The 13,839-nt window shown below is 39.6% G+C and overlaps 1 long non-coding RNA gene across 2 annotated transcripts; it reads right to left on the reverse strand.

Annotated features, from left to right (window-relative positions):
- Nucleotides 1–275: 275 nt before the first annotated feature.
- LOC106725855 lies at nt 276–4,253 on the reverse strand. Of its 2 annotated transcripts, XR_001361853.1 has the most exons (4): nt 4,105–4,253; nt 2,444–2,516; nt 581–823; nt 294–350 (listed from the first exon to the last, which is right to left on the reverse strand). It is a non-coding gene; the product is annotated as an uncharacterized LOC106725855 (long non-coding RNA). The 2 variants fall into 2 exon arrangements; XR_001361852.1 differs by lacking the exon at nt 581–823 and having other exon boundaries at nt 276–350.
- Between the last annotated feature and the right edge of the window lie 9,586 nt (nt 4,254–13,839).

Here is a 13,839-nt window from a genome sequence, read left to right on the forward strand (position 1 = left end):
AAATATATACAGACACACACAGAGCCTGTTTTCACTGAGCTGCACGGACAGTATGAAAAGCTAAGCATTTCAGTATAACAGAAGAAATTTCATAAAACTCCCACATGTTATGATTGTGGATAACATAAAGAAGTGGGAAAGTCCCCTTCAGGCCCCACACTCTGCCAAGACATCTGACATGCTCATGTCTGCCAGGACTCCGCAGTTAGTCAAGTTCAGAACCCACTTTTAGATAAATCAGCATAATACTGTAATGATTTAGAAAGCGTGTCTTACCAGAATAATTAACTTTTTGAGGCCCTCCAGATTTGTTTTCAGAAAAATGTCTCCCGGCCAAGGGATTTCAAATACTAAAAGCAGAATGGCGTGTTTTCAGTTATGAATTTTCAACGAATCATCCACATACATGGTTGAAAGTTGTTTCACTGAGAATTCAGGTGCCAGGTTTAAGAAGATAAAAATTCCAGCTCATATATACAGAGATAAATAAGAGAAGATTTGTGATCACTGTGGCTACTAAAGGACACTGGTGACCAGAACATAGTCCTGACAACAATCTGCCAGTTGGGTTTCCCCCTACCTCAAAGAGCAGGTATTGTGTGCACCCGGTGGCTCAGTAGCCTGCCATTTTCGCTTGTGCCCTCACTCAGGACAGTCCTTCCAGGATATTCTTGAAAAAGACAGACTAAGAATGATAGGGATCAAAACAAAAGGCAGCCACCACGCATGAGGAACTCTGAATGGCCTCATTTCAATCCCAAAGCGTCTCAGTCTGCCGATCCTCTATAATTTTTGATGAAGGACAACATAAACCTGTTTAAAGCTGTTTGTAATCAAAAGGTACAAAGTGTGAGAACCAAATTCCCTCAGTTATTGAGATGAGTCTTAAAATAACCACAAGCAGCTAATATTTAATTTGGTGTTCTTACCTCTGTGAGAATTCTCAGTAAGATACAAAATGCCTTTATAAAACATAACCTACAGAAATATCAGGTAGGCCATTATCTCGATTATCTAGATATCAAAAGCAAGTCATTTTTTTTTTTAAAAAAAGGCAAATTATTTTTCTTTAAATACTCTTTTCTGTTTCTTTTTTAGACACAAGCACTTAAAATAGTCTAATGTGAGGCCACTACAGCTCTGCAGGGCTGGGCCAGAAATCCAGCCATATTCTAGTGAGTTTGCTCTAATCTTTTAAGTCTGAAAAACAGGTAACACATTTATTAAATTCTTTTTTTAGTGGTGCTAGCCTTTACCTTTTCTGTGATATAATTCTCAACCCCCCTCATCTGTTTCCATAAGCATGTTTTCTTATTTTGAGTTGCTTGCAAGTAGACTTACTTGCCCAATCTGTGAACAAACTTAAAATAGAGAAGCCTACTGTCCAAAATCAACACTACCTCAAATACCTGTACTTTTTCTTTTTTGTATTCATCAATCCCCCGGGTCATAGTTTCTTCAGGTACAAAATGGTGGTGCGTGTTGGAGCGGAAGTGGGCAAGAAGCACCAGGAAGAAGCAACATGCTCCAAGATCTCTACCTTCCCTTCCAACCCCCAAATTCTATCATTTGCTGGTTTCTCTGGTCTGCCTCTATCCCAGACATGAACTCCTGTAGAGCAAGGGTTCTTAAGGAGGAGGAGGCGGGCTATTTTGCCCCCTAGACATTTGCCAATGTTGGAGACACTTGTGGTTAACACAGCTGGGGGTGAGCTGTGCTACTGGCATCTACTGGGTAGAAACTGAGGATGCTGTTAACTAAACATACTACAATTCACAGGCAGCCCCATTACAAAGGATCATCCTGGCCAGCACTGCCGATAATGCTGAGGTTGCGAAGTCCTGCTGTAGGGCAGTGGTCGGCAAACCGCGGCTCGCGAGCCACATGCGGCTCTTTGGCCCCTTGAGTGTGGCTCTTCCACAAAATACCACGTGCGGGTGCGCATGTACAGTGCGATTGAAACTTCGTGGCCCATGCGCAGAAGTCGGTTTTCGGAAAGGAGATAGACAAAACAAGTATACAAGACGAGTGTGGGTGGGAGAGTTAGAAGGGGTCGACCTCAGCGAACGTACCTCAATCAGATTGAGGACGTTTTTAGCAAAGGCCACCTTAGGAGTACCCTAATTAAGTTAATAACAATGTACCTACCTATATAGTTTAAGTTTAAAAAATTTGGCTCTCAAAAGAAATTTCAATCGTTGTACTGTTGATATTTGGCTCTGTTGACTAATGAGTTTGCCAACCACTGCTATAGGGTAACAAACCTGGGAAACTAAATCATGTGTCATATTCAGAAAACTGTGGAGGCCATTTCCTAAAATATTTACTCCCTTTCCTTTTCCTAGACAGGCAGTTCAAACACTTCAGTTCCTAAAAGGGAAGCAGAAAGCAACAGGACTTATTCATGGTTCCCTTTCTTGCACTATCTCCCTTTTTCTCTTACCCATACTGCTGAATGATCAATGGTGGAATGCAAGATGAATGAGCCATGGTCCCTGCCTTCCAGGTGCTACCATCTAGTGAAGGAGACAGAAAAATCAAAGTGATCAGAACTTGGATAGAGAAAGATGCAATGCAGTTTGCAAAAAGTCCACGGGTTCTTTAAAAGACCCATTAGATATCAAAACCTCATTTATTCGGCAGATATCACCAAGAAGCCTTCACTGGCAAGTTTTGACATAGATCAATCCCACTAGAAATTGTTCCTGAGCTATGCATATCATCTCTGTCCTTCTAAGGCAGTGGTTCTCAACCTTCTGGCCCTTTAAACACAGTTCATGTTGTGACCCAACCATAAAATTATTTTCGTTGCTACTTCATAACTGTAATGTTGCTACTGTTATGAATCGTAATGTAAATATCTGATCTGCAGGATGGTCTTAGGCGACCCCTGTGAAAGGGTCGTTCGACCGCCAAAGGGGTCGCAACCCACAGGTTGAGAACCGCTGTTCTAAGGTATTATGTAATCAGATGTCCCTCTAAGAAGACAACAGTATCCAAAGGATTATTGGGTTTTCTGGTCCTGCAAGTCACTGGATTCTTTTTTGTAGGGAGAGGTTAGAAAAGAAGGCCCAGATGGCAGAGCAATGACTGCACAGTGGGAACCACCTGCTTTCTAGGATATTCTGGGATGGAGCCAAGGGAACCGTACAATTTTTCTTCTGAACCAAGATACTTTTAAGAATGAGTTATACCGGGACAACAGTACAAACCAAGACAAGTGCTCACCAAAGCCATCACAGCTCTGGCAGCACTTCTGAAGTAAGTCAGGTGGACAATGATGCCCACATGAACCTGGGAATAGCTGCAGGTACCAAACATCAATATGACTTCAACTTTTTCAGTCAACTAAAAATCTGTTATAATCCAAAGGAAAGAAACTTGATACTCAGTATAAAATCAACACGGAACACACCCAAGCAAGTGCCAAATCTGAAAAGGCTGAACATACTCTGTTTATGAATCTCAAGTATGAGATTCCCACAGCAGTGGGCACCAGGTGGGAGTCAGAACAACTGTTAAACAGCTTCTGGTCTTTAAGTTTAGCTGATATGCTGACCCTCCTAAGATACTGACCCTCCAATCAGCACACGCACATTTCTGGGACCTGCAGTCAACGCAAACCCTCAGTTAAAAGTCATTTGACTTTACAGGGTTGTCATGTTTAACCACATCCTGGTCCATGGACACTTGTCTGTACCAGTCAAGAGACGGCCTCCGTAACGCTTCCCTTTCAAGTTACACTATCAGCAAGATGTATGGGGTCATGGGCATTTGAGCGGAGCCAAGATGTTAGACATTTAATCTAGAGAATCCTAGAAAACAGGATACCAACCTCTTGAAAACAAAAATATTTCCAGGAAGGATGAAGTCAATACTGTCCTTTTTCCAACTCATAAATATGGAGGTCTCTAAAGAAAACACTACAGTCAGACAGGGAGCTCGTAGATGAAAAACCAAACCAAAATCATGTGCTAATGCTTTGGGCAACTACCGAAGGCTGGATGTAGGAGTTCAGTGCCTGCATGTGTGTTAGGAGGCTGGAGGGGCCTGGGAAGACCTCAGGTACAGCCAGCAGCAGTGGCAGCACAGCCATTCTCTCACTTTCTTTTGAGCTTATGAGAAGCAAGAGGAAAATCCTGAGGAAGATGACACAACTTTCACAAAAGTCAGAAGGCCAGTTTGTGCAACTTCTATTTTAGCTCAGTGTTCTAGATTTGATCAAGAAAGAGATTTAAAACTGGAAATGGTAGCCCATCCTAAAAAGAGGGAACAAAGGCCACTTTTAAATTTTAGCCACATCTCATCCTCAGGAACCAAGAGGATGATAACTGGCACGCTCTCTACACATGAAGGTGGAGGTTCCATAGAAGAAAGGGATACATACAAAAAGGGTAAACCAAACGGGTCAGCTAGGATCAATTCAAACAAAATCCTACCTTGCAGTTTTCAAGTCCATGGTCTATTAAGGCTTGGGGGAAGGAGGGTAGCAGCAATGGCTTATTGTATTTTTCAATTTCATGTCAATTACCCTAACATGTTTTTTGATAAGCCTGGTATCAGAGAAATGACATAAATAGAACAGATCGTCATCCCAACACTGTCTGGATGAAATGAAGAAATGTGAGATGGATGACATAGTTTAAGTATGCCCAGTTTTTTTGAAAGGCCATCCTATAAGATTAATTAGTAAGTGGCTGTAATCTGAAGAAAAGGTCTGGTGTTATTTTTTTTTAGTTGATGATTATAATAATCACATAGATGAAGTTTGAGAATATGCTTATTGATTTTGTAAATGACACAAAGTTAGATGAAAGACAATGTTCAAAAGAATCTTACTGTAGAATGTAGAATTCTGCACGGACAGCAGTGAGGTGGCATTCTAATAGAGACATAGATCAATTTTTGAGTCCCATATGTAAGTATAAGCATCAACTGTACAAAGAGAAATGCTGGAGACCTGGTTTAACAGTACTCTAGAGTGAGAAGTAACACAGCTGTTAAAAAATGCAATCTTCAGCTGCATTACTAAAATTAAATAACCAGATCAAGGGAAGAAACAGTCCACTAGGCATTACCCAGGTTGAAACCACACCTAGAGAAACGAGTTAAGTTCTGAGAGCAGCATTTTAAGAGAAAATTAATTATTTCAGAAAGATCAGGTCGATTAAGAGTATAGAAATCACTCCACAAGAGAAACTGTTGAAGGTTTGGCCTACAGAACACTCTGTGGGGGATGGGATGGCTTTTTTCAACTATTTACAAGGCCATAATGGGACATCCCCCGATGAAACATCCCCTGTCAATGTCCCTCTAGAATGTAAATGCAATACTCCAGTGCTAGCTGGACAATAGGAAGCAGAGAAGCATGACCTCTCTAGTGTTGGGCATTCTACTTGAACAGCCTAAAATGGAATTAGGCCTTTTGGCAACTGCATTACACAGTTGACTCATAATGAACTTAGACCAAGCTAAAGCCATTGTTTTCTCTTATGAAGACAGTCAAAGCTGTTGGTCTCAGCAATTATCACCCCTGGACATCACACTATATATCTGTTTGCTCAACGTCTGTCTCTCCCCACTAGACTGGAAGCTCCATGAATGCAACAGTTTTACCTTGTTCACAGCTGACTATCCAGCACCAAGAAGTCCTGTTCCATAGCAGACATTCAGTAAATACATACTGAATAAACACATGACCATTAAACAACAACAAAAAGGCTATACCGGAGATAACAGCTAAAGGGAAAAAGAGTAGCCTTTTTTTGTATGGCTCCAAAAGAGAGAACTGGTAGCCACTACAAGTTAGAGGAAGGCCAATATCAATGCAAGAGAAACCTTCCCAATATTAGAGCTGTTCAAAACAGAACAAGCTGCTTCTTGAAGTAAGACTGTTCTTCTTAACTAAAAATATTAAATTAGATATTGGATGAACTAGGTAACCAAGTATTTTTGAGACTCAATGATTCTTCATAGAAACGAGTTCTGTAGTAGCAATGGGGATGACAGGGATGTCCCATTCAACACAGGAATCTCTTTCACAGCATCCATACTGGACAGTTTCCACAACCCACTCCAGATCCACGTTCCACCTACTTCCATTCCGCTCTGAGCTTGGGGAGGCTGAACTGTTAAGGACTGCACCAAACTCTCACTCTTTGGTTTTTTATTGGGTTTGGCTGTAGGGAATATAGGGCGAGGAGCCTAGGATCAAGTGACCGATCCCCCGGCTGCACCCCTATGTGTTCTCAATAGGTGGTCACTCCCCTTGAATGAAGACCTCAGCTTCTGCAAGGCAGCCATTTCTACACAGCCCTCTCTCTCTTGGCATTTGGTAACGAAATGGGAAAGGCAACTCTTTTCTCCTCTTCAGCTGTAGGTACTGGCCCTTGCCCACCCCTCTTACTTGCCCCTATATGCTCACTAGACTCTATATATTGGTAAGTAGTCTTTTTACTAAATGTTCCTCAAAATACCCAACTTGAGTGTTGCCACCTGCTTCCCACCAGGCCCCTAACCAATGCCCCATCTAAGCGGGTACTCACCCAGTTTCTGCTCGAACACTTCCAGGTCAGGGAGGGAGCACCCTAGGTTTTAGAGAGCTCTGTTGCACAGCTGTAATGGTTACATGTGTCTCCTTCATATCCAGCCAACTCTATCATTCTTATTCATAAGTTTTAGTGCGACTATGACAATAACACTAGGCCTTTCGCTTATTTGAAGCCAGTTTTCAAAACCAGCCACGCGAGTGGAAGACATGCAGCCCGTGCAGTTTACAGTTAGTCTTGTGTCTCAGCACAACGGCTCAAACAGCTGGACTTCCTGTGCTTCCGTAAGAGCAGTTCCCGGTTTAGCAAGCAATTTGGCTTCACATCCAATCATTTCTTCAGAAACAGGAAGCAATGTCAGGTTATCTCGCAACAATATCAGATTTTGGACACCAACGGCAGTTATCAGGAAATCATGTCTATGTTATGTTCTTTCTCCAGATGCGAGTTTGTGAAAGAACAAACACCACCAAACTTCTCTTTTCCATCTTTTATTATGGAGGCTGACCTTTTGTGGAAAGTACTAGAGCAATAGGGTATTTTCACTGTGCATTGATTTTTATCTCATAAAACATTAAAAGAATGTATCATGTTGGAAAATACTGTTTTCTCATTGCCATCACAGTGGTATAGAATGAATAAAAATGCTTGGTAAGGGTCAGTATTTCTTTCTATGGCCTAGGGACATAGCAAGCAGTAAGCAAACAAAGATCGGGTGTGAAAAGTAGACATAAAACCAGATGAATTTAGACAAAGGAAAGCAAAGACTTTATAAATTATTACATAAAGAGAAACAAAACCTTGAGAACTGCACAAAATATGAAGAAAAATTTCCATAGGAATCTACTGCCAAGAAAAACTATTTATGGACTATAATTAAAATATTTTAATTGCATATATTTATAGAAATTTGTCATATCTTTGGTAACTTAGGTGAGAATGGAGACGATAAAAGTGGAAGTCATAAGACTTTTACAATTCCTACTGCAACAAATTTTCAAACTGTTTAAATATCTAAGTTCTAGACAATCACAAGATGATGGAGTAGCATCATCTACTCCAAAACAGCACAGTCCTGTTTGGGGGACAACTGTTAGAGAAAAAACAGAAACTAAGAGAACCCCAAGTATTTGGTGCTTACCTCTTCCAACACTGGGCAGCTGTCCTGACCTTTCTCTCATATTTGACCATATAAATTAGCACTAGAATATAAGAAATTCTTTGTCATGCTAGCAGAACCCCTGTTCACTTTTTTTTCTTCAAAAAATAGGGCTTACCAATACTGCTTTCTTCCTTCTCAAAGCCCTGTGGATGTGACTGAAAACACTAGCCCAGAATCAAAGTCCATGCTGCAGCCAAGAGGAGCACTCTGTGAAGGGCCCATCACCAGAACTTAAAGACCCTCATCCGAATTTGCAACTCTACCTCGGACTTAAGGCTGGTCCAAATAGCTACAAAAAAGATGAGAACTGTACCCTCAAGCCCTTGCTCTTAGAGGGGAACTTATTATAGTCTGTTTTATTAAGGCTTCAGTGTAACTGAAATTTATTCTTCTGGAAGAGAAAAGAAAAAAAGCAAACATTTGCTGACATATCCAAATATGACACATCCAATATAAAAGTGAAAAGCAATTGCCCTGGGCTCTCCTACAAAGAGGCACTCTCCAAACACTCTCTCACTCTCTCCCTTTTAAACTTGGGACTTCTTGGTATATTTATAAAGAAATACTATAGAAGTTTCTTTCTAGAAACATTGAAAATTTCCCCAGTCCTGCTATCGAATACTTGGTCCAGTTCAGCAAACATTTATTAAGTTCAAACTATGTGCCAAACACTAGGTCACTGCACTAATAACAAGAAGATAGCTGTTTTTTTTTCCAAAAAATGGAGTTATTTTTCCTTAATTCCTAAGACAGTGTTTTGGCATCCAACTAGATATAAATTACAGCCTTAGCCTTATGACAGCTAGGTGATCTCCAATGATTTCATTCATTACTTTAAAAACTATTTATTGATTTTTGGCTATTTGCAAAGCTACTTCTGATAGCAACAGAAATGTCCCCGTCTCATGTAGTCAAAAATGACATGAGAGATAACCAAAAGCAGAAGTTGAAAGTGTGGAAAGACAAAGAACTGTGAGAATCTGAAGGAAGACACTGCTTATTACTCAAGGGACCAAGGGAAAAATTCAGAAAGTTGCATTGAAAGGTGTGGTACATGCACAAAGAGAGGTAAGAGAAAGAAGCCTGGGAAAATTATGAAGGGCCTTGAAGACTGTAAAATTTTTAAATCAAAAATAAATTTAATCCATTTTGGATAAACAAATTGTGATATAGCCATAAAATGGAATGGCAGTAACAAGGAATTAAGTTCTATATGCCACAACATGGAAGAACTTTAAAAACATAACAAGTGAGCGAAGCCAGACACAAAAGGCTACATATTCCATTATATGAAATATCCAGAATAGGCAAATCCGTATAGACAGAAAGTACACTTAGGGATTACCTAAGGCTGGTAGGGGACTGTTTAGGCGATATGAGGAGTGACAGCTAATGCATTTGGGGCTTCTTTTGGGAGTGATAAAAATGCTCTGGAATTAGATAGTGGTGATGGATGCATAGTTCTGTGAATATACTGAAAACCACTGAACTGTACACTACAAAAGGGTGAACTTTATAGTGTGTGATTTATAGCTCAATAAAACTATTATAAAAAATAAATTCTGTTTAATGTTTATAAAGAATTTGAATAGCTAGCCTAGTGTCCTACACATATTTTTCACTTAGACATATGTATTAACTATGTATAGAGAATACCACATATGTACAGAACACAGGACCAAAAAGCAGGCTGACATCTTTTTTAAGAGTTTAAGATTCATTGCCTTAGAACTTTCCTAAGAGAAATGAATCTGTAAAAAAAAAAAAATGAATCTGCTCTCTTCTTAACCCCCAAAACAGGTTCACTTCAAGTATTAAAAATAAATGACAAATAAGCAGAAGTCATGTAAATCTTAATATTTGAACACAAAATAAAGTCATTAGTATAAGTGATTAGTGTTCTTTATATGGTATCAAGTTTAATTTTCAAATGGCTTTTTAAAAAACAAAACAAAACCTGAGGCTATATGCCATTGTATATGTTTTCTAAGATGATGTAAAAATCAATAATCACACATTTTCAGATACTGGGTTTTGTTTTGTGTTGGTGGTTCATTTACCTGTTCTTAATTATACAAAGTGGGCCTGATATTAGTATTTAATTTATTGTGTCTTCTGCTAAGAAAGGGTCAAAGACTTAAGAAAACTAACAGTGTCTTCTTCTGGGTTATATTTACCATAAATTTCTGATTTTGCTATACACATGAACTTAGAAAAATTCAAGTATAAGCAAAACTTGGTTCATCACAAGCAAAAATATAGCTTAAGTAAATGTTCACTTTAAGAGTAAAAACAAATGAAACTGAAAAATGTAATACAACTAACTGCTCATAAAACCTTAAGAAGCTCACCAATTTTGCACCATGTGCCCACATGTGAGGCAAAATAGAAGGAAAATGCCTCCCAACATGCAGATCTGTGGATTGTGAGGTGTCCTTAGCTTTCTAAATCCAAATATTGATGTCTCTGTCATAAATGAAATTATTAGCATTTATCGTGTACCTATTATGTGCCAGTGATCAAGCCTTCCCCTCATTTTAAATTTGATTCATTACTTTACAATAATGTGATTTTCTCCTAAAAATGGAAACTTTAAAAACAGGGAGGGGCAGGTGCGGGTAAAGGGGGTCAATGGGGAAAAAACAAAGAGGACGTCTGTAATACTTTCAACAATAAAGATAAATAAAATTAAAAAACAAAACAAAACAATCTTCCAATAAACTTGCCAAAGTATCTCTACTTCTAATTTCTATAATAGTGAAACAATAATAAGTATGGACTAAACCAAGTTAATATGATAGTCCAGTTTGTTTGAATAATTCCAGATTCTTGCCAACTCTAGCTCATAAGCTCTTTCTGTCAGTGGAAGCACTGTGGTGGATACCTGCATGAGTTATCATTCCGTATTAAACAGAACAGTAAGAATACTTACAGGATCACCAAAGCAAATTACTGAATAATTTATGAACTATTCTTTCACTGCAGCTGAACTACTTCTCAGATGTGGGCTTTCAATTTCCCATAATTATGGGGAGCTAATTCCAGCTAAAGATCGATTTTTATATTGGAAGAAACTGCTAAAATGATGAGTAAGAAACCAACAAGGCAATAAAATATGCAGTTTATTGGGAGTTATTGTAAAGAAAAATAACACTCTCAAGTGTATTTACAAATTCTAATTTAAGTACAAATTCAGGGGTTATCCTGTTATCCTGATCACTACATGGAATTTTAGAAGCTAGACGTAGTACCTGTTTCTCTCCAGGTCCTGGGAGGAAACAGCCATTAATCTGCTTGACAGAAACAGTTAATGTATAACTTGAATTACAGCCTTTATTAAAAATGAAAGCGATCCAACTACCAGGTAACTTTTCCAAGTTTCAGGGCAGAACAAGACTATTTCCACACAACCTAAGTCAAAACTCAGAAAGTGCAGGAAAGGCTTTTTATTCCAGGAAGTTCTAAGTATATTTCATAAATGTCTGTAGAATTTTTTATATAAACATCCAGATTGCCCATATTCCAACTCCCAGAAAGCAGGTTTTGTTCATCAAGTATTTATTAAGACACATGGGTAAATAATTTGGGGGAGAAAAAGGGAGCCTCACTGAAATGCTTTTACTGATCTGAAGAAATATTGTGCACGTGCATGTGTGTGTGATGATGGCAGTGACACATACTTGCTGTAAAAAAGTTGGAAAACTACAGAAAAGCATGCAGAAAACAAACAAACAAAATTATTTGTTAATCCAACACCCATGTATATTACCTTTGTGGAATATTTTCCTTTCAAAGTAATAGCCCCTACCACTCCATATTTATGTCTAGTTCATGATGTGTCTGACTTCATTCTTTTTATGATAAAAAGCCACAATAAAAGTAAATGGTTGTACACACAATACAATATACAGATGATGTATTGTAAAATTGTACACTTGAAACCTATATAATTCTATTAACCAGTCACCCCAATAAATTCAATTTTAAAATTAAGTAAATGGTTGTTCCTGGATTATGCATTCTTAATTTAAAAAAACACACACACACAAAAAACAAACAAAAAAACAGATCAAATTTAGAATTACTTAAAAGTGGTAAAAAAAAAAAAGGTGAGGTTGTTGCTATTATTACTCATGAATGTGAATATGCCTCTTGTATTATCTAAAAATACATTTTATAACAGAACCATATATGACAAGGAAAATGAGCAAATGAATAGAGCAATTCAGAACCAGAGAATTACTGAATTTCAGAGCTAGAAGTGACTTTGTACTATATGAGTCTGATTCCTACTTAACTAGAAACCTGACTGTGACCTCGCCAAGATAGAGACCCTATTTTATTCACGTGTGAATCCTTCCATGAACCCCAGCATATGCCAGGCATTCTATAAATACATTTGAAATAAGATACCATGTTTGTTGGATGAATGAAATTCATTTTAATGTAATAGTTTACAATTTCAGAAGGAAAGATTCCTGGCTCTGCTCCTTCTACAAAGAAACGGCTTATTGTTCATTTATATATTGGTAATGAATAAAAGCCTGAACGGAAGATCATGCAATGGCAATCCCCAACTAATGGAAAGGTCGTAATCCAAAAGTTTGTATGCAAGTAGACTTATTTGAACTCAGAATGCATTTTCCCACAGAAACAATGTTGTACATAATGGTTCACTTCTCTGGCCAGCCCACAAAAGCTTCCTTAAGTATATAGTTCCAACAGACTAACCACCATGCAGAAATTGCACCCTGGGACCATGTGTCTAGCACCCCATTATGGCAAACATCTTCTTGCTGTTGCCCAGGAAGCAGGCTCCCAGGAAGCAGGTTAGAGAATGGGGGGATGAGTAAGAAATCAGACCATGGTAAAGTTGTCAAGAATGATACAGGGAGAAATAACAGCTTACTCCCTCTACTGGCCTCCATTCCTCACTCATTCACCAAGCAAGCATATTTTGAGGTCTATACATTAGGCCCTGTACTAAGCACTGGGGGACACAGCAGAGACAAAAATCACCATGATTTTTCTCCTTCTGGAGCTTATTGTCCAACAAGGAGGACAGACATTGAAGGATTAGGAAGAAGAATGCGGTGAGGGTGAGTGGGAGTGGGGGAGGGAGGTTTCATGAGCAGAAAAGGAAAAGAATATTAGAAATGTCAGGCAACATTTCCCCCTCCACTTGCATTCCTTTCATCATTGAGGTGAAAGGCGATGAGTGACAGAAACCAATAACTAAAAAGCAGATGCATGGAGAGCTTACATGTTCATCTTCCCTACTTCCATCCCAGTGCCAACTAATGCAGGGCAGAGATGACTGGCATTGATGCGGAGTGGGGGAGTGCACTAGCAAACCCTGTGACTACAGCAAAGAGCAGAAAGGACTGAGAGGAATCCCATCATCCCCAGAAGAGAGGAGAAATCATGCTGTGAGCAGGAGTAGACAGCACAAGGCTGCAACTAAATCACAGAAAGTCATCCTGCTCCAGCCCAACCAAGAAAGGCTGCTCTGGACATACAACCTCATAGATTTTAAAATCTGTTCTGACACCCCTCCAGTTTCCCACATAATCTATCTATCTATCTATCTATCTATCTATCTACTAGTAAAAGGCTAAGTGACCAACCGTTCGTCCGTCTGACAGACCAGCTGGTACATATGACACACAATGACAACTTAAAAATAAACGTTGACTCGCGCATGCACAATACATATAAAGCTCTTGCTGGTGCCAATCGCACACATGTTTTAATTTTATAATAGTACTTGAGGGCCAGTGCATGAAATTCGTGCATGGGGAGGGGTCCCCTCAGCCCAGCCTGCACCCTCTCCAATCCAGGACCCCTCGGGAGAATCCCAGGGATCGGTCCTAAACTGGCAGTCGGACATCCCTCTCACAATCCTGGACCGCTGGCTCCTAATTGCTCTCCTGCCTGCCTGCCTGGTCGCCCCTAACTGCCCCCCGCCCCAACCTGATTGCCCCTCACTGCCTCTGCATGGCGGCCTGATTGCCCTAACTGCCTGCCCAGCCGGCCTGGTCACCCCTTACTGGCCCTCCCTGCTGGCCTAGTTGCCCCCAACTGCCCCCCCCGTTGGCCTGGTCCTCTCTTGCTGCTCTCCCCCTGTAG

Source organism: Myotis brandtii, unplaced genomic scaffold, assembly GCF_000412655.1.
Source record: "Myotis brandtii unplaced genomic scaffold, ASM41265v1 scaffold192, whole genome shotgun sequence".
In the NCBI taxonomy this organism is placed as follows: Eukaryota; Metazoa; Chordata; class Mammalia; order Chiroptera; family Vespertilionidae; genus Myotis; species Myotis brandtii.